The sequence below is a fragment of the Macrotis lagotis genome, chromosome 1 (genome assembly GCF_037893015.1).
Source record: "Macrotis lagotis isolate mMagLag1 chromosome 1, bilby.v1.9.chrom.fasta, whole genome shotgun sequence".
Taxonomy (NCBI): domain Eukaryota; kingdom Metazoa; phylum Chordata; class Mammalia; order Peramelemorphia; family Peramelidae; genus Macrotis; species Macrotis lagotis.
Genome location: NC_133658.1, coordinates 814,148,607 through 814,176,129, shown reverse-complemented (window position 1 = coordinate 814,176,129; position 27,523 = coordinate 814,148,607). Strand labels below are relative to the sequence as shown.

Here is a 27,523-nt window from a genome sequence, read left to right as displayed (position 1 = left end):
GACACAGAATACACATGTATTTTTTCGATTAATTATACTAATGATGGGTATTTGATGTGGTGAATTAATGAATGAATAGTAAATGAAAAAGACATTTTCTTGGTTCTTTCTAAACATCGACTCATGTACTGGAAATACAAATTAAAAAACCAAGATGTTTTCTGCCCTCAAGAAGTTCAAGTTCTTCTTTTGTAAAAAAGTTTTTTATTTAGTATTTTATTTTTCCCCAGTAATATGTATAAATAGTTTTTACTATTCCTTTTTAAAACTTGGAGTTCCAAATTCTCTCCCTTCCTCTCTTTCAACCCCCAAAACTCATTGAGAAGGCTAGCAATTTATGTTAGGTTATATGTGTATAGTCAAGCAAAACATTTCCATAAAAGTTATGCTATGAAAGAAACCATTGGTTGAAAAAAACTCAAGAAAAATAAAGTAAAAAAGAGTATGCTTCAATCAATATTCAGACAGCATCAGTTCTTTCTCTGAAAATGGATAGCAGTTTTCATCCTAAATCCTTTGATGCTGTCTTGAATTGTTTAGCTGGGAATAGCTAAGTCATCCACAGATGAATATAAAATATTGCTGTCACTTTGCACACAATACATTTCACTTTGTATCAGTTCATGTAAGCCTTTTCAGAATTTTCTGAGAGCATCCTGTTCATCAATAGTATTCTATTACTGTTACAAACTACAATTTGTTCTGCTATTTTCCAGTTTTTTAACCTCAGAATTATTTTAATTTGTATTTGAATCAATAGTAAGTTAGAACATTTTAATATAGCTATAGAGAACATTGATATCTTATTCAAAAGTTTCAAATCTGTTGATAGTTTATGAATTGGGGAATGACTCTTTTTTAAATTTAACTCAGTTCTTTATATTTGAGAAATTAAGCCTTTATCAGAGAAATTTGTTTCAATTTTTTTTCCAGTTACTATTGCTAAGTGTATTTCCATCCACCCTATTTCCCTACCCCTTTTTGTTCTATTCTTGTGTTTTGCTCTGATTAGTCCCTTGATGAATCTCCCCTCCTTTCTATCACCACCCTCTTCTCTCATCCCTTTTACCTCCTGCTTTCCTGTAGTGTAAGTTAAGTGTCTATGCCCAATTGAGTGTGTATGTCCCAGGCTTCTGGATTTTTTGCATTTATTTTCAGAGATATTTCTAGGAACCTGCAAGTTTTTAGTTCTTTCAAGGTGGTATGGTCTTAGTGAATGTTTTTCCTACTCTCCTGGACTGTGCTCTGGTTTGTAGGTGACCCATAGGCACTCCTTTCTGCTCTGGAACTGTGAGGAGTGTCCCTGACCCTATGCGATTCCGAGCTTTATTGTGCCCCTGCTTCTCTTCTTCCTTTGCCCCTGACCCAGGGCTGTGACCTAGATCTGAGTATGGACAAAGCAACAGAATGCTGCCTCAGTGCTACCAAAGAGACCTTTGTAATCCCCTTCTGATCCTCTTACTGTCTGTGGACCTGAAGCTCTAGGAGCAAGTGCTGCTGCAGCTGATTGATTGACTCCCAAGGGTCTGTGCTACTGATGCCTACAATGGACTGTGCTCCACACCCACTCTGCTGCAAATGGCTTTTCTTACTGACCTTTCAAGTTGTCCTTGGCAATCTCTGGGCTGAGAAGGCTGGAAACGGCCACTGCTGCCATTGTCCCAGTCACCTTGCTGTCTTTTCTGGGATTTCCGGGATTGGTCAGCCCTATAACAACTTGTGCTGTATTGTGTTTCTATCACTTGGATGCAACACATGTGTCCTACTGATCTTCCAAGTTGTTTTAGACTGGAAAATTGTTTTACTCTGTCTTTTCGTGGGCTCTGTCTTTCTTGAATTTGTTTAGAGTCATTTAAAAGTGTTTGGAGGAGTTTTGGGGGAGAATTCAGGAGAGTCATTGCCTTTACTTGTCATCTTCAGCAAACCTCTTTCGCTTAAATTCTAATGGTGTGGAAACAATATATGAAGTATGACCAGAAGGAGATGGCAAATGCTAATGATTTTTTACAATTTAGCATCTGAGTTAATAGCAAGGTCCTAAGATCATAGACTTAGAGTTGTAAGTGACCTTATAAATTACCTTGTCAATATATTCATGCGTCAAATTAGGAAATTGCTGGAAAGTTTAAGTGACTTTTATAGGATCAAATCAATATCAATTGGTAGATCCAAAGTATGAACTCAGATCTTTTGAATTCATATTCAAAACTTTTCTGGGATTTGAATCCAAATCCACTGATTACAAATCCATTTTGATTTTCCCTACCAATAGCCTCTGCAACATCACCAATCATGAAATATGCTCTTTAAGAACTATAATTTTTGTTCATTTCCTTGGAAATTCTTTAAAAGTGGGGATTTCCAGCATGGAGCAAAGATGGAAGCATGAAGTTAATATGTTCTCTGAACTTTTTCTTACCAAAGATAAATGAAGTCTCTGCACTGACATTCAAACTACAGAATCTTACCAAGAAAAAGAAAAGATCCAAAGAAGTTTTCAATGATAAACATCATAGGGGATCTTCAGTGAAGGTCTGTCTCTTTGGAGAAAAAGGGGAAGCAGAACTGGATGGAGTAGAAGGCTTTTAGCCATTATGCAGTCCAGGTCCCAACAGCTTGACAAGAGGTCACCACAGCTAGATTGCAAGCCAGCTGGGAGGGTCCTAACCCCTGGGAACACTGGGGCAAAAGAAAGGACTGGGTTGGGAACAAAGTCAACACCTGATCACAAAGGGGGAAGTAAATCTCTGCAACAGCAAGACCTGGACTGCATAGGCAACACTGGCCAGTGACAACTCAGGGATCAGACTCAAGTCCCAGCATAAAAAACTTGGATCTATACTCCCTACACCCCAGGAGCAGAGCTAAAACAACAAAGTGCAAAAAAAGATAAAAGAGTGCTCACTTTATAAAACTACTTTGCAGATAAAAATAATAACAATGCCATGTTGAAAGAAGAAATCAGTGACAAATCACTCACAGGTCATGTCTCAAAAGAGTCTATGAATTGGACTCAAATCCAAAAGCTCATAGAAGAGTTTAAAATTAATTTAAAAACCAAAGAAGAAAAAGAAGAAAAATGGAAAAAAAGAAATGAGAGTCATGCAGGAAAATTATGAAAAACTGACCAGAGAATGCAACGCCTTTAAAAAGGAAACACAACATCTCACACCCTATACCAAAATAAGGTCAAAATGGATACAGGATTTAGATATAAAGAGTGATACCATGGATAAATTAATATACCAAGAAATATTCTATTAGATTTACGGAAAGGGGATAAATTTATGACCAAACAAGAATTAGAGCACATGATAAACTGCAAAGTGAATGATTTTTGACTATATTATCTTAAAAAGTTTTTGCATTAATAAAATCAATGCTGGCAAAGTTAGAAGAAAAGCAGAAAGCTGGGAAATAATCTTCACAACTAGGAGTACTGATAAAGGTCTCATTTCTAAAATATAAAGAAAATTGCATCAAATTTATAAGGTTACATGTCATTCCCCAATTGATAAATGTCAAAGGATATGAATAGGCAGATTTCAAATAAAGAAATTAAAGCCATATATATATATATATATATATATATATGTATAAACATATTAAAAATGCTCCAAATCATTATTAGAAAAGTGCAAATTAAAACAGTGAGGTATCATCTCACACCTGTCAGATTGGCCAAGATGAGAAACAGGGAAAATCATCGAAGTTGTAGAGGTTGTGGGAGGATTGGGACATTGATGCACTGCTGGTGGAGTTGTAAATGGATCCAAACTTTCTAGAGAGCAATATGGAACTATGCCCAAAGAGCAACAAAACTGTTCATACCTTTTGACCTAGTACTTCTAATTCTAGGTCTATATCCAGAAGAAATAGAAAAAAGGAAAAAAGTCCTACAAGTTCCAAAATATTCATAGTCAGCTCTTTTTGTAATGTGTGGATCAAACAACAAATAATAGAAATAATCAATAATTATGTACAAGAAATTGATGATAATGAGACATCATACCAAAATTTATGGGATGCAGCCAGGTCAGTTTGAGGGGAAACTTTCTATCTCTACATGCCTATGTGAGTAAAATAGAGAAAAAGGAGATCAATGTAACTAAAAAAGCCAGGAAAAGAACAAATTTCACATCCCCAATTATACTTAGAAATTCAGAAAATCAAGGGAGAGATTAATACAATTGATCTTATAAATAAAACCAAGAGTTGATTTAATGAAAAAGTCAAAAAAAATAGACAAAACTTTGGTTAATCTGATAAAATAAAAAGAAAGAAGACAACTAAATCAGTATCAAAAATAAAAAGAATGAACTAACCACTAATAAGGAGAAAATAAAAGAGATAATTCAGAGCTATTTTGCCAAAATGTATGTGCCAATAAATTGAGTAACCTGAGTGAAATTGATGAATATTTACAAAAATACAAATTTCCCAGATTAACAGAAGAGGAAATAAAATACTTAAATAATACCATTTCAGAAAAAGGAATTGAAGAACCCATCAATAAACTCCCTGAGAAAAAATTCTCCAGGTTCAGATGGATTTACAAGTGAATTCTACCTGATATTTAAGGAACAGTTAATTTCTATTCTACATAAAATTTTTTAAAAATAGGAGAAAGTTTCTGCCAAATTCTTTTTATGACACCAACATGACACCTAAACCAGGAAGAACCAAAACAAAGAATATTTTAGACCAATCTCCCTAATGAATATTGATGCAAAATTCTTAAATAAAATTTTAGCCATGAAAATAAAGCAAGTTTTTACTCATATAATACGCCATGATTTATACTAGGAAGGCAGGGATGGTTCAGTATTAGAAAATCACTCAACATAATTGAACATATCAATAGTAAAACCAACAGGCATCAAATGATTATCTCAAATACATGCTGAAAAAGCCTTTGGTAAAATACAAAATCCATTGTTATTAAAACACTAGAAAGTTTAGGAATAAATGGAATTTTCATTCAAAATAATAAATAATATCTATCTAAAAACCATCAATAAATATTATTTGTAATGAGGATGAACTCAGATCATTTCCAATAAATCAGGGATGAAACAAGGATGTCCATTATCACCATCACTATTCAATATAAGTATTAGAAATGCAAGCTTTAGAATTAAGAGAAGAAAAAGAAATTGAAGGAATCAGAATTGGCAATGAGAAAACAAAGCTTTCACTCTTTGCAGATGATATGATGGTATACTTAGAAAATCTGAGAAAATCATCTAAAAAATTCCTTAAAAAATAACAAATTCAGCAAAGTAGCAGGATATTTCTATATATTAACAACAAAACCCAAGAGCTAGAGAGATAAAGAAAAATTCTATTTAAATAGACAACATTAAATACTTGGGTATCTACTTCCCAAGATAAACCCATAAACTGTATGAACACAATTACAAATCACTTCTCATCCAAATGAATTCAGATCTAAATAATTGGGAAGGTCAAGTTAATATAATAAAAATGACAATTCTACCCAAATTAAATTACTTATTCATTGCCATACCAATCAAACTACCAAATGCCTACTTTAGTGAGCTAGAAAAAACCCAGAAATAATATTCACCTTGAGCAGCAAAAGGTCAAGAACAGCAAAGGCACTGATGAAAAAAATGTAAAGGAAGCTAGCCTACCTCAACCAGATCTCTTTAAGCAGTCACCAAAACTGCCTGGTAATGTTTAAGATATAGAAATAGAATAATAAATCAGTGGATTAGGATAGGTTCAAAAGAAACAGTAGTAAATGACTATGGTAATCTACTGCTTCACAAACACAAATACATTAGCTTCCAGAATAAGACATCACATTTTGATGAAAATTGTTCAGAAAACTAGAAAATAATATGGCAAAAACTAGGCATATATCAAAATAAGTTCAAAATAGGCACAGGATTTAGCCATAAAGGGTGACACCATAGATAAATTAATAAACCAAGAAAAACTCTTATCTATCAGATCTATGGAAAGGGGATAAATTTATAACCAAACAAGAAATAGTAGACATTATAAACTGCAAAATGAATGATTTTGACTATATTAAATCAAAATGTTTTTACTCACTAATATAATCAATGCTGCCAAACTCAGAGGGAAAGTAGAAAGCTGGGAAACAATCTTTGCAACTCAGAGTTCTGATAAAAGTCTCATTTCTAAAAATGAGAATTTCATCAGAATTATAAAGGTACAAGTTATTCTCCATTTAATAAATGGTCAAAAGATATGAATAGACAGTTTTCAAATGAAGAAATTAAAACTATACATGATCATATGAAAAAATGCTCCAAGGTGCATCTAGGTGGCACAGTGGATAGATCACTGGCCCTGGAGTCAGGAGGATCTGAGTTCAAATCCAGCCTCAGACACTTAATAATTACCTAACTGTGTGATCTTAGGCAAGTCACTTAAACCCCACCATTGCCTTGCAAAAAAAAAAGAAAGAAAAAGAAAAACATTATCCAAAACATTATCAGAGAACTGCACATTAAAACAACTCTAATATATTAACTCATACCTATCAGATTGGCTAAGAGAATAAAAAGGGAAAAATAATCAATGCTGGAGAAGTTGTGGGAGGATTGCAACATCATTGCATTGCTGGTGCAGTTGTCAATTGCTCCAACCATTCTGGAGAGCAATATGAAACTATACCCAAAGAGCAATAAACCTGTTCAGTCCCTTTGACCCAGCAATTCCAATCCTAGGCCTACATCTAGAAGAAATCATAATAAATGGGAAAAGCAGCACATGTTCCAAAATATTCATAGCCCCTCTTTTTGTAGTGACAAAGAACTGGAATTTGAGGGGATGCTCATCAATTGGAGAATGGCTAAACAAGTTATGGTACATGAATACATGAATACCATCGAATACTATTGTTCTATAAGAAACCATACATGGTCTAGGGTCTAGAGAAGAATAGAATTACGGGATCTGATGCTTAGGAAAGGGAGCAGAACAAAGAGAAAAATACACAACATGTTTGGAATGTGATCTGCATTCAAATCGTGCTTTAGACACAAGTGCAAGTGATTTAACCTTCTGGTCTAACTCTCTTCATAATCAATTTAGAAAGAGAATATTAATAGTACTTAACCTACATTACAAGGTTGTTGTGAGAACTAGATAAGATAATTGGATATAAACTATTTTTAAAATCTTAAAGTGCTTTGTAAATATTAGCTATTATTATTTCAGGCATGATCACTCTTAGACTATATATATATATACATATATATTAGAATTATATTATATATATATATATATATGTTTGTGCAAATGTATATAGAACTGAGCTTACATTAGGGATTGAAAATACTGGATTTTGCACGACCACTGCTATTTTCTCATCCTTTTCCATAGCCATATATATGATTAAAGCAAAGAGTTTCATAACCAAATTTGAAAGTCACACTTTTAGGAGGATATTATCAAATTTTAGACTCTGCAAATGACTTAGATCCTGTCATATCTTGAACTTAATCTGTTAAAAACTCAATTCAGCATCTTTCCCTCTAAACTTTCCTCTTTTCTAAACTTACCTATTTTTGTCAAAGATGTCATTCTGCTAGTGTCTCAGGTTCATGATCTTGGCAGGATTCTGGGTTTTCACTCTCATACAGAAAATCAGTTTCTGAATATTTCTGTATCTACCTTTACAAAAATTCTCACATTTGGCCCCTTCTTTTTTTTTAACAAGGATATTAACTTAGATTAGTATTCAATAGCTTTCCTTAATATAATTATAATAATTTCCTCATTGGTCTCCTTGACTCACATTTCTCATCACTCTAAAGCAACTCAACACATGGTTGCATTTGATTTCCCTTAAGTGCAAATCTAAGCACTTGACTCCCATACTTAATTCCAGAGTCTTTCTATTATTCCTAAGATAAAATATAAATTCCGTCTATTATTTAAAGCCCTGAACAATGGGACTGCAACCTAAAAATTACCAGTCTTAATGAACATTCCATTCCATCTCACAATATCAATTCAATTTTTTTCCCATTCTGCACTCACAGTACTTTATGTCTTGCTCTGGTTATCCTCAAGTCTCAAATGCAAATTTTCATAACCATAGAATCTTTGGCTTTTAAGAGATAGCCCAAGTATTAACTTCTATATGTAATATTTTCCCAAATGCTAATGACCAAACTATTTTATATTTAGCTATTTTAGGTTACCTTCCTGAGTTTAATCTAACTTCAGACACTTACTAGCTATATGAACTTGAGCACTTCACTTAATACTTTTTTACCTCAGTTTCCTCCTCTATAAAAATGAGCTGGAGAAAGAAATAGCAAACTACTCTAGTATCTTTACCAAGAAAACCCCAAATCTAGTCATAAAGAGTAAGTCATAACTGATAATGACAATTGCAAATAACAGCATATTTTATATGCACTTCAGTCAGTCATCTGATTAGCATTTATTAAGCTCAGGCTATATGTGGAGTTGAAGCCAAGGAGTGCAGCTAATGAGAGATGAACCCTTTTTAAATGGAGACTTTGGAGGAGTTCTTTGCTGTGCTCACCAGCCCTCCAATCAGAGAGTCAGAGTATGCTGAGAGTATTGAAGAAATGGGAGTTAAAATCTTCCAGATAAAATCTCCCAGAATGTTGTGTTTTCTTGGTGGCAATTTTCCCCTGGGAGAATGATAATGATTGAGTCAGGACAAAGACTACTCAAACTAGATGGAAACTATCTCTTATCTTCCTTGAAACAGCTTCCTACCCTCCCTTCTCTCTCTGGCTATAGCTTGAAAGCAACATCTAGGACAATTCAAGGTTTTCATTTTTATAACAAAACATCAAGTTCTTTTTAGCTATTTACCATAAGTTTGGGAGCAGATACTAGAGTTCCCGTTTGGTTAACTGGAACAAGGAGTGGTAACTTGGCTCATACCTTGCAGTTGTGACTTGTGAGATTTAAAGACTTCCCTAGATGCTATCACTACAGTTTATCTTTGACTGCTCCTATATCTTTCTTAAGGAGAATCCTAAAATGAACTCACAGCTAAACTTTACCTCAAGCTTTGTGTTGGTCCTATACTGCACATACACAACCAGGTCTGTAGATAGAAAATAAAAGCACCAGGTCCCTATTAACCACATTCTCTATGATTTTTTGTTGAAAGCTCAATTTCAGTCAGCATTTATTGGGCAACTAATAATAGTATTTCATTTACATCAGCACTAGAGAAGAAACAAAGATTAACTTCTGCTGCTACTGTCATATCTATACATCATTACTCAATGAGCTGCATGATCTTAGTCTAAACTTTTTTTTTGTTTTGCAGTTCATTTTTACAGTGTTTCATTTGATCCTTGAACAACCATGTGAAGAAGGAAGGAAAGAAGGAAGCTAGGAATTTGAGAAGGGAGGAAGAAAAGAAAGGAAAGAAAGTAGGAATGATGGAAGAAAGAAGGAAATGGGAGAATGTTTCTTGTCTAGGTTTTCTGTTCCTTGATTATAATGCTGGCATACATATTAATCATAATATAGATCATAGAATCCAGTACTCATTCAAATGAATGAACTTAGTCTAGAATTTCTTATTCCACTCCCCTCAGGATGTGAACTTCCTTATCTGTGGAATGAAAGAGACTAAACAAGTTCTAAGATCCTATATTCTCCCAGCAAAATCACAGCAATTCAGAAGAAAGAGAAAGGAGGTGGACTGGCCCCGTTCCATGAAAAGAGCAAACTGTAGAACTGTTTATAAATGCAATTTTATTATTTCAAGTATTATTCATATACACCAAGATATAAAAATAGATACTAATAAGTTAAATAATCTAATGAGAGCAATTTACAATAGCAAAATTGCAATTATATAACAATGCATCCAAATATACAAGTCCTTTAACTCATGTGATTGTCAGCAAATGAGACCTGCAATTACTAACCATTACTACAGTCGGCTGGAACAGGCTCCTAGTTTCACTTTAACAAATGCTAATTTCATGTTGTTTTAACTTAATTCTCAACGGGTATGGATTTGGGGCACTTACCAGAGTTGCTGCCTCTTGCAATTCACCATCACCATTAGATTTTATCTTTTCCAAATTTCAGGGCTCAACTTAGATGCCACCAAGAATATGAAGGCTTCCTTGGTTTCCTCCTGTAAACTCTCCTTCAAAAATAAATTTGTCTTTCTGAAATATTTAATTTTACTTTGTATTTATTTATTACATTGATATTATAACTGTTTCTTAATAGGCAAGTATTCCTCAAGTTATTATACTTTGTATGGTTTTAGTTTTCTAATCTGTAAATCAATAGGGTAAGATTAGATTAGGTGTGATAGTCTTTCAGTTGGAACAGTCTATGATTTAAAGAATATTGGAATCTTTGCCTCATTCCCAATCAGAAGATAACTTTCTTTGAAGCTAAAGACTTGAGGACAATAGGAGAGGTTATATAGGATTTAAGAAGGTTAAATGTTATCACACTTCAAATAAAAGGGGAGATAATGGAGTCTGCAAACTATATTTTGGTGAGCTTGAATTTGAATCCTGGAAAAATTCTATAATGCTTTATTAAATGGAGGGTTAGTAAACATAAAAAGAAAGCAGTAAACAAAAAGGTGAAACAAGACTTCATCAAGAAAATCATGAGAATCGAATTTTAAATTTACTAGAGTATAGACTTAGATCTTAAGGAAACATCTAAGCAAATTTTTCTATTATTTTTATGGACAAGATAGAATGAGCTAACATATGAGATTGATTTCAAACTGGATGAATAGTTGCAAGTATAGTCTTTAATAGTTCAATATCAATTTGGAAGTGGGGTTTTCTGGGCATTAAGTGTTTATACCTGTGCTATTGAATACTCTTATCAATCACTTGGATTACTGCATAGATAACATGCATGATCAATTTATACAGGATAGAAATGGGAGCAATAGCTTGCATGTTTGTTGACTAAGCCAGGATGCAAAAAGAGTTCAATGAGGTGAATTAAGCATTTGCCATGTAAACTATTTAAGAGTGATAACTTTTATTATTTTATATTGGTATCTCCAGTAGCTACAATTTGTCTATTTCTAAATCTAAAACTTGAAGGTAACTTAAAGAAATCATCAATGCTTTGAGTTAAAATTTTTAAAAAGGCACTGATTTAAGTTGGATTTGTCATGATCCCATCATAGATCTGTATGTGTATGTGTGTGTGTGTGTGTGTGTGTGTGTGTGTGAAAATCTCAAAGAAATTCCTAGCAATGCAATTCAAGCTCTCTGCATTTAAACTTAGGATGTTGTATTATGAGGCACTGAGAGTTTAAGTGATTTGCCAAGACAAAACAAAACAGTACATGTCAGAGACTGATCATGAACCCATATATTTGTGTTGAAAGAGAGAGAGAAAGTGCTTTATGGAGATTTGTGATTAATTGGGTGATTTTAGGGCTATTGGTAGTTCCCAAACATTCTTTCCCATAGGACAGTGCACTCAGTGAGAAACTCTCAGAAAAAAATAAAAAATGACTCAAAATATTCTGAATGTATAGTCTGTAAATATAGAAAATTTAGAGAGAACAAGAAATTTCACAATACCAATGTCAGTTTGTGAAGCAAAGGTTAGGTAAGAGGTATAGAAACCAGAAGAAGATGAATTGATATGGCTTTGAGTACAGTAATAAATTATTAATTTCTAAGACAATTGTATATTCCGTTTGGGATTAAAACACTCTTCTTTTTTAATTGGTTGATCATTGGTTTGGTATCTTTGCACTCTGGGATTCCAAAGTTCCAGGGTTTATTTCACCCCAAGAAGACTGAACTCCCTCTAGTCCCTACTTCTACTATAGAGAAGCAACATTTACCATCATTAGTAAATTCTTCACTGATCAGTCTAAAATGACTTTTCTATGCCCTATTCCATGCTGCCTCTTCATGTTTTAGGCTTCTCATGTTTGACAAAGGGGGAAAAAGTTACAACTTTACTTCAATCTGAAAATCGCAAACCAAATGACTGCAAATTCTTAGAAGTAGAGGAGAAATTAATTAATGAAATTTCCTTGCATTTAGTGTTTATCTATTATCTTGGACAGAAAAATTCTTTTCAGACTATTCACTGCACCTTTTCTTGTGTTAATGTCCCAATTTTCGAAAAAAAGAGAAACTAGCAACCAAAAGGAGCTAGATAAAATAGTCTTTAGGCATTTAACAAATTAGATACAGGAAATAGATGAAGATATGTCCAAATCTAAGCCTGTGAAGTTAGATGATTTTGTTCCTTTGGAATTCTTTCTTTTAGAACATGTTATTTAAGTTCTCAATACAAACATCAGACTATATTGATTTGCAAGGGCATTGCTAAGCTTTTGTTTTTCCTTCACTTGAAATCATTACAGAATCCAAAGAAACTTCAATTGAAATGCTGGGGAAACACCAAGTCATTTATCAAAGAAGGGGGTGGGAGGGAAGGATGTAAATATAAATGTAATTAAACAAGCAAAAAAAAGTGTCCTATGTATACTCTAAGAAAGCACATTTCTGAACATCCACCATGAGTTTTCTCTTTCCATTTATTATTTCCTGAACAAGAGAGGAAATGGTTCTATTAGACTCTGTCCTATGAGATCATAGCTGTAACACACACACTAACATGTAATTATAAGGTAGAGACAATTAATACAGAGAAGAGGGACTCGCATTAAGAAGGATAAGGCATTTTTTCTTACAGAAGGAAGGACTTTTACTGAGACTTGAAGGAGTCAGGAAGCCAGGATGAGATGAAGAGAGGGATTATTAAAGGCCTGGAGTACAGCTAATAAAAATGCATAGAGTCAAAGAGTGGAGTGGACAAAGGAGGCCAATGTCATTGGATGGAAGAATGCGGAAAATATAGTAAGACAGAAGAAAACCTGGAAGGATAAGAGGTGTGCAAATTGGGAATGTCCATTGGAGGGTTTTATATTCAGTCATGAAGGTTATAGTGAACCACTGGAATTTATTTAATAGGAGGTGATGGTGACATTGTGTTAAGGAGATCAATCAGAAGCTGTTGTAATATTTAAGAGGTGAAGTGATAAGGGCCTGTGCTAGGGTCCTAGTAATCTCAGGTTAGAGAATATGGGATAAATGAGAAATGCTATGAAGGTAGAATTGATACATCTTCACAAAAGATTGGTTTGTAGACAGAGAAGAATTAGGAAGAGGGAAAGCAATTGAAGATAATAGATTGTAAGCTTGTATGACTATGAGGCTAGTGGTACCCTCAAAAGGATTAGAAAAGTCTATAAGGAAGAATGGGTGAAGAGAAAATAATATCAATTTTGGATCTGTTAAGTTTAAGATGTTTGAAGGATATCTATTTTTGAAATTTCCAAGAGGCAGTTAGAGAATCAAATTGTCTAGATAAGTAGATTTGAGGAGCAGCAGCAACAAAAACATAATTAAAATCCTGGAAAATGATGAGAAAACCAAGTGGAACAGCATAGAGAAAGAAGTAAAGATGGTTCAAGGCAGAGCCCAGGAGAATACCCACCTTTGATAGATATGACCTGAATAAAAATCCAGCAAGGAAGAATTTGAACTCAGGTTTTCTAGACTACCCAAGTTCATAGCGTTTATCAATTATATCATCTAACTACCTTCTTAGGGATTGAAAACAGTAATTTTATCTCTGAATATCCAGTACCTGGTTCCAAATACCACTTAACAAATGCTTTTTTATTGATTAATTAATTGATTAACAACAATAGCTTTCTTTAGATATTCCAAAATCAGTCATATCAAAGATTTTGACTTGTTTTCTTTATAGTCAATATTAAAGGTAGTTGGAGACAGGTTTCAGCTCAAAAAGCAGAATGTCTAACCCATAAAGGCTGAGTATGGATTGAGCTGCTACAAAAGGAAATGAACTCCATAACTGGAGATATTCAGAACTGACTCTATATTTCACAAAGATTTAGAGAAGGGATTTGGACATCTAGTAGGGGACTGAACTGCATGACAGCAACAATAACATGAAATCTTAAGACCTCCCATGGATGACTTTCAAATGAATTCCACAGACAACATGATTACAACAAAACTTTGAATAAATTACTGAGCTTTGAAATTTTCATCACAGTAACAGGGTAGTATATTAATATACATTATTATATATTAATATATCATATATTATTATAATATATATATTAGTGAGGGCTAGATCACCAGAAATTACAAGCTGGACTAATTGATGACTAAATATTTTGTAGGGAAATGTTAGAAATGATGAAGATCATTAACAATGTACATTGGAAAAAAAATTATACTCACCAAATACCTAGCAAGACATTATCAGGATACCAGAATTATACATCAGAAACTTTTTTTATCACAAGGGTAGTTTCAAAGCTTTTCTTGTGAAATCAAAAATTTAACCTAATTGGAAATGGCCATTATTATTATTCACAATAGTATGGCTCACAAACTCATAGACATAATATTTGCATATAAAAATTTAAGAACAATAATTTATTGAATTCTACCATATTGAATATGAAAAAATAAAAGGAAGGATTTGGAACAATATAATTTATAACTGAACTCCATCTAAAAACAGAAAAATATTTTTTATTTATTTTATTATAATAACATACGTAGTACTTTAAGTTTTATAAAGGACTTTCTTCAAAACAACCATGTGTTGTAAGTAGTACAAATAGAATTATCATTTCCATTTTACACATGGGGAACCTAAACTTATCAACAGTTAAAAGACACTTTCATGGTCCTATCTAAGTGTCATTTAGGATTTAATTGCAGGTCTCCTGATTCTGATTTCAGAATTCTTTCTTCTATTCCATGTAGCTAGCTCTTTCAATATATTACTACTAAAGATCCCTCATATCTCTGAAATTATATGATTCTAACTTACAGTTAGAAACCATAAAAATCTCATCATTTTTGTCCACCTTTCAAGCTCCTTCATAAGCCAATTTCAATCTGATGATAAAGAACAAGATTTATTACTATTTTATGTTATTATAATACACATTTATGTTGATATTTGAATTCTGCAAAGGTTTTTTATGCATTTTCTCTTTGATCTTTGACTTATGAGATACGTGTGATTATTATTCCATTCTATAGTTGAAGAGATAAGACTTAGTTTAAGTGACTCATTCAGGGTTACAGGATGTTTGAGATAGGATTCAGATAAAGGTCTTTTTCCCCTGAGTTAATCCAAATTTGTTTTTCATATCTTCCTAATAAATACCTTCTTCTTAGTCAAGTAACTTTCTCACAGTTCAATGGAGATCTCATTGTAATTTCTTTTTGTATATTTTACTCACATTATCTCTCCTATGTAGAAAACTTTTATTCCCGTTTTTATATTTGTAAACTTATTTGTAACCACAAACCAATCTTTGAATGCAAGGTGTTATTTTTATTTTTCTCCAAGAAAAAGCTCTTGATTATTCCAGTCACACTTCTATTTTAATTATTTAAATTTCTGTTTCTCTTAAAGAGAATGGACTATTTATTGTGTCTGGGGGATTAACTGTCTTTTTTTTTTTCCTTCAGGTTAGTTCTATTTCCCTAGCTAGATAGTAAGTACATGAGGAGGTACCAAGTTTTTCAGTGCTTTTATAATCTCTGTATAGTAAATGATCAATAAATATTGATTTATTGATTTCTTTAGGTGAGAAAAAATGGTATAGTGGTTGCTCTACATTTTTGAAAACTTGTGTTCATACTTAATGTGTGACTGTGACCAAGACCCTAATGTTCTCTAAGTTTGAGTTTCCTGATCCTTATGATGATTAAAATAGACCTGGATAACTTCCAAGATGCCTTCCTGCTCCATAGACTATAATCAACTTGACTTTTTTGCATAGGGAACAGTACCTTTTGGGTACTTTTTTTAAAGCATGGTGGACAATCCCACAATTTCTATTTAGACAGAAATGATCCAGTCATAGTTCAATTAATACATAAAAGATATACACAAATCTACTGATACAAAACAGCAACATTGAAGAAAATTTATCAATATATTAAAGTAGGAAAAAAAGGAGTTTTATTTAAAAATGCTGAGGAACATATCAAGATCATTAGAACTAAGTGGAGTGACAGCTTTTGGTACATATTAACTTGTCAACCTGCCAGTCAGGAAGCATATAGTAAGTGCTTAGTGCATTTCAGCATTGGGCAAAGTGCTGAGGATACAAAGAAAAGCAAAAATCATCTCTGCTCTCAGGGAGGTAATGGTGAAGATAATGTTGAAGCTATTAGTGCTAAGTTGAACAGTCATTCATCTTTTTGCATGAACTGCAATATGAGTCACCAAGAATTAGGTATTTTAAAATAATGCTAATAACTTTCATTTCTATACTTATTTTGTAGATGCTAATATATTTTCACATTTATCATTTTATTCAGACTTTCCACTCATCATGTGCAGTAGGCATTTTTAACCACATTTTATAAATTGTGGAAAGTAAGATTCCTTGTCAGCCTCAGACATATATCTAGAAATGAGAAAGTGGGAACTTAGTTATAGATTTTCTGCCTCCAAGGCTCATATTACTCCACCCTATTGTATCTCTTTAAAAATTACCAAAACCCCAAATAGACTCATCCAAATAAAAATTTTGATAACTCCTAACTGCCTTCCATTAAAAAAAATAATTCACCAGTTCCCATAGGACAACTGTCAATGATATTTATCTTGTGATATTACTTTTCATTTACATACACCTTATAGGTCCAGTTAATTGGGTAACACATGGGATATATCAGATACTCTTTGTATGGTAGACACCTTACTTGATGCTCTATGTGGTTTCTCCATTTGGAAAACTAGCTTCTCTGCCTGCAAATAGTTATTAAATGCATCTGTGGGAATAATTGGATTTGTATAATTCTCCATGGGGAATTACAAAGTTAAATGTAGAGAATGAGAATTGATCTCAGATATTAGATTTATTACTTTTAGAGTTCAAAGGGAACCTGATGGTGTCACCTCAAATAATTGTTAGTTGTGTGACTCTGAGTAATCCACTCAATCCTGCTTGCCTCAGTGTCCTCATTTGTAGAAGGAGCTGGAGAAGGCATTGGCAAACCACACAAGGATCTTTGCCAAGAAATCTATAGATGGGGTCACAAAGAGTCACACACACACACACACACAACTGGAAGGAATGCATAATAACAACATTGGTCTAACCTAATATCCCATCTGATCCACGAATCACCTTTACAAAAATCCCTTCTTGATGATTCATCAGGTCCTTTATTGAACATTTCTAGACAGGTCAGAGGGACAATCCTTGCATATATGACACAGTAGAAACTATCATGAGTTAAAAACTTTGTTTCCTCTATCTGTAGGTTTTGCTCTATAATGAAGAAATAGGAGGAACCTTAGAGATACATCAGAAACAAGGTTGGTTTGTTAGATTAGGTCAAGGGCAATCAGTGGCTGCTTCTTTGGGCAATATGATCAATTCACACTGGAGTCATGGTTTCTTCTCACTGGGTTTGAATCCAAGTTCTGCCATCCTTTACCAGTGTGACCTTGGGCTAAGTCACTTAATCGCTGTAAGATGAAGGAGATGAATTAGGTGACCTCAGAGATTCCTTTTATCACTGAATCTTGGATCCAACTATCCATTGTCCATTAATCAGCTCATATTGACTTGTTTATGCCATGACTTGAGTTATAATCAATTGTTAAATGGTATTTAAGTGTGATTATGCTGTAAGATATAGAGAAGGGGGATATCAATGAGTGCTAGAAAATCCTAGCTCTGACAAATTACCACCTATTTCATCTTTTGGGAATCATCTCTCAGCTTCAGTTTATTTTTTCTTTGAAATAAATAAATTGGATGGAAGGGTCCCTGAAGTCCTTTCCATTTCTAAAATTGTGATCTTATTTATGTGAAATAAGTCAAAGTGCACTTTAAAGATAGTTAATATTTGTAGGGAGAGACTAGAGAAGTAGATTATAGTACATGTCTTTTTTTACAATTTTATTTATTTAAGGCAATGGGATTAAGTGACTTGCCCAAGGTCACATAGCTAGGCAATTATTGCCTGAGGACAGATTTGAATTTAGATCCTCCTGACTCCAGGGGCCCATGCTCTATCCACTGTGCCACCTAGCTGTGCCCTAGTTAGTGCATTTCAAGGGGAGAAAACATTGACTCAGGATAGAGGTAGAAATAATGATGGAGCCAAATGCACAGGATACTGAGAACCCAATGGCAAAATATTAAATTTCCACCTAGGAAATCAGCAACCACTATAAATCAGTGTATAATTTATTGTTTTGTAGATGTTTTAGTCTTAAAGAAATGATTGAAAAAACACTAACAATGCAGATCAAAGTTAAAAGGGAGGTTTTGGGGGACAATGCTAGCTATTAAACACAAACCACCATGCCCCTGCATGTAGATGTGTCCAGAGACCACTGCAGAAATCACCATAATGAGTGCTAGCCTTATTTTTGAAGGAAGGGTGGAAAAGGCTAGAAGTAAATAGGACCAAATTATGGAATCAGAGAGATTTTGATTGTAATTGGAATAAGTTAATAGATAAAAATTATAGTACCCCTTTCTCTTTGTTGTGGGTTAATTTTCAAAGTACTTGAGTCTGAAGTCTTAGGGTGTTCTGTTTTATGTTTAATAACCTTATTCACCCCCCCCCCAAGTCATCCTTTTAAGTTTAACCTGCATCTATTTCATTACTTCCTTAACTCTAGGTTATCATAAAATTCTTCAAGATCACATCCCAAATAGACAACCCAGTAGCTGTCAATATAAAAACATAAAGAATTTTATAGATTGACCACTAGAGACCATTCAATTCAACCTTTTCATTTTATAAGTAATGAAAATGGATCCAGAGAAGTGAAGTGACTTGCCTATGGTAACATTAGTGACATGACTAAGACTAGAATATGAGCTTATATTGTCTGATCTGGTTATCTCTTATGCTTCATGTTTCTTCCTTAAGGATATGATTTCTCTCTCATCACACTGAATTTGGATCAATGTACAAGGAAACAATGTAAAGATTGACAAATTGCTTTCTGTGAGGGGGGATGGGAAGTAAGATGGGGGGAAATTGTAAAACTCAAAATAAATAAAATCTTAATTACAATACAAGCTTATTACTGTGCTTCTATGGCCATTACACCACATTACACCCACTCCATTTGATAAAGCTGAGAGGTCTTAGAATTGTTTCTTTGAGGGGGTGGCTAGGTGGCTAGGTGGTATAGTGGATAAAGCCCTGGCCTTAGCATCAGGAGTACCTGGGTTCAAATCCGGAGTGTCTCAGACACTTAATAATTACCTAGCTATGTGGCCTCGGGCAAGCCACTTAACCCCATTTGCCTTGCAAAAACCTAAAAAAAATAAAAAAGAATTGTTTCTTTGATCTAAAGCCAAGGTGATAACTGACTACAGGTTCATTTGACAAGTTAAAGAATAACTTTGACTTTCAATTTAAATAGTTCCATAATGACTGATGAACATTTATAGAAGAGAGCAAGTTACCCAAGAGGTGAGACAAATTGGATTACTGCCCAGAGATGAGAGCAAAGTCATTTGCTTTTTGGGCTATTCATTTCAAAGGGAACATCATGTGTCTCTTACTCTCATGTCACTGCTTCTGCTATAAGTCAATACTACATTTTCCCCAAAGTTTAAAAATAAATTAATATATTTTAAGGTGCACATGAATAGAAATAAATACCAAAAGCAAGCACGATAAAGAATATTTTCAAACATATCTCATGAATATATTTTTCATAAGTAGGCCATATTCATATCATACTTTTAACATATAAAGTCCTTTCGTAAAAATTTTGTGAGCTATTATTTTTATTATCTGACATATTACAAAAGAAGAAACTGAGACTTTGGGGATCTATACTGTTTCACTTTCTAATTTTTTTTCCCCAATTCCTCCCTCCAAATGTGGCCAACATTAAGTAAGTCAATCTCATGGACCCCATGTTTACATTATGATCATTCCAACTCCAGTGACTTCCTTCAAATCATTCCCTCCACTTGAAACTGCCTATATTGCACTTATTCAGTTGAAACATTCACAATTTCACTTTTCTCTAACCATAGAGTTGTTAAGAGTAAACTCAGATTATCCAACTCTTAGTCCTTTCCACTCTTAAGATACAGCAATACAAGGACTGTACCATCTCTACAATACATTCATAATGTATTTTAAAAATGTGTTTTCTGTATTTTTGTATGCCATCTCCTAGAGAATAGGATCATAAGATTAAAGACATAGAGTTGAGAAAAAATATAGAGTTGTTTGATCACAGATCCTAGGAAAAAACTCTTTTATTTTAAAGATGGAAAGAACAAAACTGAGGAGCATGAAAGTTAGGAAAGTTAGGAAATTTGCTCATCATCATATACTTACAATGGACTATAAGATGGAGGGAAATGGCCAATTAGGAATCATGAGTGTGAATGTCAATGGGATGAACTCACCTATAAATTGGAAGTAAATAGCAGAACAGATTAGAAGCCAGAGTTCAAAAATATGCTTTTTTAAGAAACATGCTTGAATTAGAGAGAGACACTCAGAGTTAAAATAAGATATTGGAACAAAATCTATTATGCTTTAACTGTAGTAAAAAAGATAGAGGTAGCAATTACATTCTCAGACAAAGCAGTATCAAAAATAGGCTAATTAAAAGAGATAAAATACATATTGCTAGAAAGCAATCAAGTAATATTATTACTAAATATATGCTCACCAAATGGCATAGCATCCAAATTTTTCAAGGAAAATTTAAATAAGTTACAGGATGAAATAGACAGTAAAATTATATTAGTGGGGAACTTCAACTTTCCTCTCTCAGAGCTAACCATAAAATAACTAATAAATTAAATGATGAGATTAATACAAATTTTAGAAAAGTTTGATATGATTGACCTTTGAAGAAACCTGAATTGGGATAGAAAGGAATATACTTTGTCTCAAGTATACATGATAACTTCACCAAAATTGATCATACATTAGAGCATAAAATCCTCATGGTCAAATGTAGAAGAGCAATATTAGATGTTTCTTTTTCATAATGCAATAAAATTACATTCAGTGAGGGGCCAGAGAATCATATGTTAAAAAATTAATTGGAAACCAAATCATTTAATTCTATAGACTGATTGGATTAAAGAATAAATAATAGAAACAATCAATAATTATATTAGAGAGAATGATAATAATGAGAAAATATATTAAAATTTTAGAGGATGCAATGAAAACAGTATTTGGAAACAATGTATACCTCTAAATGCTTACATCAGTAAAAGAGAATGAGCAGAGCAATGAATTGAGCATGGAATTAAACTAAATTAGAAAAAGATTAAAATTCCCCCATTTAAACTTCAAAATGGAAATCCTGAAAAATCAAATGAATGGTTAATACAATTGAAAGTAATAAATGCGGAGTGGCTAGGTGGAGCAGTAGATAGAGCATTGGCCCTGGAATCAGGAGTAGCTGAGTTCAGATCCAGCCTCAGACACTTAATAATTACCTATCTGTGTGGTCTTGGGCAAGCCACGTAACCCCTTGCCTTGCAACACCCCCCAAAAAAGTAATAAATTCCATAACAGAGCTAAGAGCTGCCTTTATAAAAAAAACAAATAAAATAGTTGATTCACTAATTTGACTTAAAAAAAAGAAAGTAGAAAACTAAATTACCAGGATATAACACAAAAAGTTGAATACACATCCAATAAAGATGAAATTAAGGAATCATTAATACTAATTTTGTTCATCTATATGCCAGTAAAAGTAGTAATCTTACTGAAGCAGATAAACATTTCTAAAAATAAAAAATTCCCATATTAACAGAAAAGGAAATAGAATACTGAAATATGAATCTTAGAAAAAAATTGAATAAGTCATAAATTAATTCCATAAGAAAAAATTCCCAAGACCAGATGTTTTTACAAGTGATTTCTATCAAACATTTAAAGAACAATAAACCCCAATACTATATTATCTACTTAGGAAAACTAGAACTCCTTGTTTAGGACTTCTACCAAACTTCTTTTATGGCAAAAATATCGTTATAATATCTTAACAAGGGAGAGCAATAACAGAGAAAGAAAACTGTAAGCCAATTTCCTTAATGAAACATCGATGCAAAAATTTAAAATATTAGCAAAGAGTTAAAAGTAACATATCACAAAGCTCATGCAATATTTATATCAGGAATACAAAGCTGATTCAATATTAGGAAAACTAGCAAATTAATTAATCACATTAATCAGATACATTAATTAGGAAAATTATCAATAACCAAAACATAGAAACCATGTAATTATATCAATAGATGCTTAAAAAACCTTTGACAAAATATAGCACTCATTCCTATTAAATATACTAGAAAAGTAAAGAAACGAATGGAACCTTTCTCAAAATGATAAATTATAGCTATATAAATAAAACCAAGAGTGACATTATATGAAATGGTGATAAACTTGAAGCTTTCCCACTAAGATCACAGGTGAAGCAAGATTGTCCATTACTACATTAGTATTCAATAATGTACTAGAAATTTTAGCTATAGCAACAAGACAAGAAAAATTAATTGAATAAATTATAATAGGCAATGAAGTAAAACTATCACTCTTTGCAGATAATATGATGACATAGAGAAACCTAGAAAATCAATTAAATAAACTAATTTAAATAGCAACTTTCACAAATTTTCAGGATATAAAATAAACCCATGTAAATCATCAGCATTTTTCTATATTACAAAAAAAAGTCTAGGAACAAGATAGAAAAGGAAATTCTATTTAAAATATTTGTAAGCAATATAAAGTACTTGGGAATCTACCTGATAAGAAATACTCAGGAATTGTTTGAAGACAATTATAAAATATTTCATACACAAATTTTAAAGAAAAGATCAATTTTAGCAATATTAATTTTTCATCGGTAAGGCAAGTCAATAAAAATGACAATACTATGTAAGTTAAAACTGATCTGTTACCATATCCTTCCATCTACCAAAATTATTTTATAAATATAGAAAAAAATAGCCACATTCATCTATAATAACAAAAAACAAGAATACTAGGGGAATCAATGATGAGAAAATTTGAGGTAGATCTCAAACTATAATACAAAATGTTGATTATCAAGAAAATCTGGTGTTGGCTAAAAAATAGAGTAGTGGATTGATGAAATATATTATGAACACAATAAACAGTAGAAAACAACCATAGTAATCTAATATTTGATAAGCTCACAGTTACAAGCTTTTTTGTAAAGCAACTCATGATTTGACAAAAATTGCTGGGAAGTCTGGAAAGCAGATTGTTGTAAAGTAGACAGGATGTCAAAGGATAGGAACAGACATTTTCAAATGAAAAAATTAAAGCCATGTATAAACAAATAAAAATGCTCTAAACCATTATTTATTACAGAAATGCAAATGAAAACAACAATGAGGTATTAGCTCACATCTATTACATTGGCCAAGATGAGAAAAAAAGGAAAATGATCCATGTTGGAGAGGTTGTGGGAGGACTGGGACATTGATGCATTGCTTGGTGGAGTTGTGAACAGATCCAACCTTTCTGGAGAACAACTATGGAAAAAAATTATTCATACCCTTTGACCCAGCAATTCCAATTCTAGGTCTATATCTAGAAGAAATTATATAAAGGGGGAAAGTTGTATATGTTTCAAAATATTCATAACAGCTCTTTTTGTGACAAAGAATTGGAAATTAAGGGGATGCCCATCAATTGGGAAAAGCTAAACAAATTATGGCACATGAATACTATAGAATACTATTGTTCTATAAGAAATTGTAAATGGTCGGACTCTAGAGAAGCATGGAATGACTTACAGGATCTGATGCTGAATGAAGGGAGTAGAACCAAGAGAACAAAGTACACGTCAACATCAACATTGTGAGATGAACAACCTTGATGGAAGCAGCTCCTCTCAGCAGTCCAGAGAACTAAAACAACTGTATTTGACTGACTATGGACTATATTATTCCCATCCAGAGAAGAAAAACAAAACAAAACACATGCAAAAAAACCCTTCTGCATCTGCTGAACATTTTATAAAAATTATCTGTTATATATCTCTTTCCCTTAATCCTAATTCCTCATAGAGAAAATTACTAATTTATAAACATATTTATCAAATTATGTATGTAGAATGCTAACCTGACTATTTGCCACTGAGGGGAGGGAGGTGGGAAGGGAGGATGGAAGAATATTTTGTAACCTAAAAATATATATGTGCATAAGGATGAAAATAAATAAATTAAAAAAAATAAAGTAGACAAGGACCCTTATCTCACTCTTTTTATCAAGATAAAATCAAACTGAAGAAATGACAAATATAAAGGTTGACACCACAAGTAAATAGAGGGTTCAAGGGAAAAGGTCAGACCTATTGATTAGGAAAGAGTTTTTTGATCAAACCAAAGATAGAAAGGATCATGGGAAGCAAAACAGATAATTTTGATTATATGAAATGAAAAAGTTTTTGTGCAAACTAATGCAGTCAATTTTAGGAAAAAAACATGAAACGAGGGGAAATTACAGCAAGTTTCTTTGATGAAGATCTCATTCCTCAAATTTTTAAAGAAGTAAACCAAATTTATAAAACCAAGAGGGAGAGACATTCTCCAGTTGATATATGGTGAGAGGATATGAATTCATTTTTTGTAGAAGAATAAATCAAATCTATCAAAAATCCCATTAAAATGCTCTAAATAATTATAGATTAGAAAAATGCAAATAAAATAACTTTAAGATACCACCTCACATATATCAGATTGAATAACATGACAGAAAAGGAAAATGAGAAAAGCTGGAAGGGATGTAGAAAAAATTGAGCCACTAATGCACTAGTGTGGAGTTGTGAACTAGTTCAACCATTTTAGAGAGCAATTTGGAATTCTGCTCAATAGATTATAAAACTGTGTATACCCTTTGAAGCAGCAATACCACTGCTAGGTCTATATCCCAATGGGATAAAAAAGGCAAAGGACCTGGTTATACAAAAACATTTATGGTAGTGGCAAAGAATTGGAAATTGAGAAGATGCCTATTAATTGGAATAACTGACCAAACTGTGATATATTACTGTGATTGAAAGCACTAATACAACCAGAAATTTTACACAGTTGATCAATCTTACAATATTCCCTTTATTATGTATACTGTTCTACTGGATCTACTCACCTCATTTTACATGAAATAATATAAGTCTTCCCAGGTTTTTTCTGAAAATAAACAACTGTTTATTCTGTATATAATATATTCTATCAATCCAGTCATTTCTGATTATATAAAAGTATTCAATTGCAAAAATATACCACAACTTGGTCAGCCATTCCCCAGTTAATGGGCACATTCTCCATTTGCAGTTCTTTGCCATCATAAAATAGCTGCCATATATACTTTTGTATAACTATATCCTTTTCCCTTTTTATCTCATTGGGATACAGATCTAGCAGTGGTATTGCTGCTTTAAAGGGCATGTGCAGTTTTGTAACCCATTGAGAAGAGTTCCAAATTGTTCTCTAAAGTGGTTAGACTAGTTAAGAGCTCCATCAACAGTGCATTAGTGGCTCAATTTTTTCCACATCCCTTCCAGTGTTTGTCATTTTCCTTTTCTGTCTGATACAGGGGAGGTTGTATCTCAAAGTTTTTTAATTTGCATTTTTCTAATCAGTAATGATCAGAGAATTTTTATGTGATTTTTGACAGATTTGATTTATTCTCCTGAAAAAAATGACTGTTTCAGTCTAATGGGAGAGAAAATATATAAATATTTGCAAAATAAGTAAAGTACATAAAAAGATAGGAAATAAGGACATATACATATAAATAGGAAATGATAAGAAGGAAAGTACAATAGCAAGGGGTTCAGGAAGGTTTCCTATTGAAGGTAGGATTTTAGTTGAGATTTAAAGGAAAACAAGGAGGTTAGTAGGAGGGAGAACATTGCAGGCATGGGAGAGAACCAGAAATAAGTTCTCAGAGCAGTTAATATATTGTCTTTTCCATTAATTATTGAACGGCACAGAAGACAGAGCATCAGCTAGGGAGTCAGGGGGACTCTAACCTCAGATACTTGAGACTTACTAGCTGTGTGACCTTGGGCAAGTCACTTAACCCTAATTGCTTGGCAATCCATTCTGATTCATATCTGGACCCAGATGGCTCTAGAGGAGAAAGTGAGGCTGGTGACAGTCCCTCCTCACTCACTCAAATCTAGTTCATGTGCTTGTCATGACATCACCTCCCCTGATGGCATGGTCTTCTTCAAGAATAATGAACAAACATCATCAAGATAATACCCTAAGACAATTCCAAAGGACTCATGAAGATAGTGTCCCTCAGCCAGAGGAAGAGAAATGATGAACTTTGAGTGAAGATTAAAACATATTTTTAAAACTTTTACTTTCATTTTTTGGCTGTTTTCTTTTGTAACATGGCTAACATGGAAATATGTTTTGTATATTTGTTAACTTTACCTGTATGATCAATGTCAATTTGCTTTCTTTCTTTTCTAAAAGATTTTATTTATTTAAGGCAATGGAGTTAAGTGACTTGCCTAAGGTCACACAGTTTGCCAATTATTAACTTCTGAGGCTGGACTTGAACTCAGGTCCTTTTGACTCCATGGTTGGTGCTCTATCCACTGCTCCACCTAGCTGCCCCAATTTGCTTGCTTTCTTAAGAAGGGAAGGCAGTATGCAGGGAGAGAATTTGGAACTCAAACTTTTAAAAATAATTGTGAATAATTTTTACATATAATTGAGAAACAATGAAATAAATAAAACATATGAAAACAAAAAATTGATGTATAGAAAGAAGCATATTTTTTTTACAAGGCAGTGGGATTAAATGATTTACCCAAGGTCACACACCTAGATATTTTTTTAAGTGTCTGAGATTGGATTTGAACTCGGGTCCTCTTGATTCCAGGGCCTATGCTCTATTCACTGTACCACCTAACTGTCCCCAGAAGCATATTTTTAATTATTGTGCATTTTTTTAAAGTTTTATTTATTTAAGACAATGGGTTAAGTGACTTGCCAACAGCCACACAAGTAGGCAATTATTAAGTGTCTGAGACTGGGTTTGAACACAGGTCCTCCTTACTCCAGGGCCAGTGCTCTATCCACTGTACCACCTAGCTGTCCCAGATGCATTTTTAAAATTGTTCATTATTCCTCTCTAATATGATACAAATTTTAACTCATATATTTTTTCCTGAAATAAAAAAAATGATCCTTCTATTATTTTTAGACCCAAGTGCTCAGGCCTTCTGAATTACAAAAGATCTTGTGGGGATCAAAATGATAATGCTGTTATTTAGTAGGTCTTAAGTGTTCTTATGTCATTTTGGCACTGCAGAAGGAAAGTAGTCCTTTGAAACCTGACTTCATCGACTATCAGAGGCTATTATGAGTTTAACTTTATCTTTCCCCTCTTCTAGCATTTTCTAAAGTCAAGAAATC

General features: G+C 33.1%; 1 protein-coding gene across 1 annotated transcript in view; it reads left to right on the top strand.

The window, feature by feature from the left end:
* LOC141508420 (disks large homolog 2) overlaps window positions 1-27,523 on the top strand; it is a 2,787,507-nt gene that overhangs the window by 868,801 nt on the left and 1,891,183 nt on the right. The window lies entirely within an intron of this gene.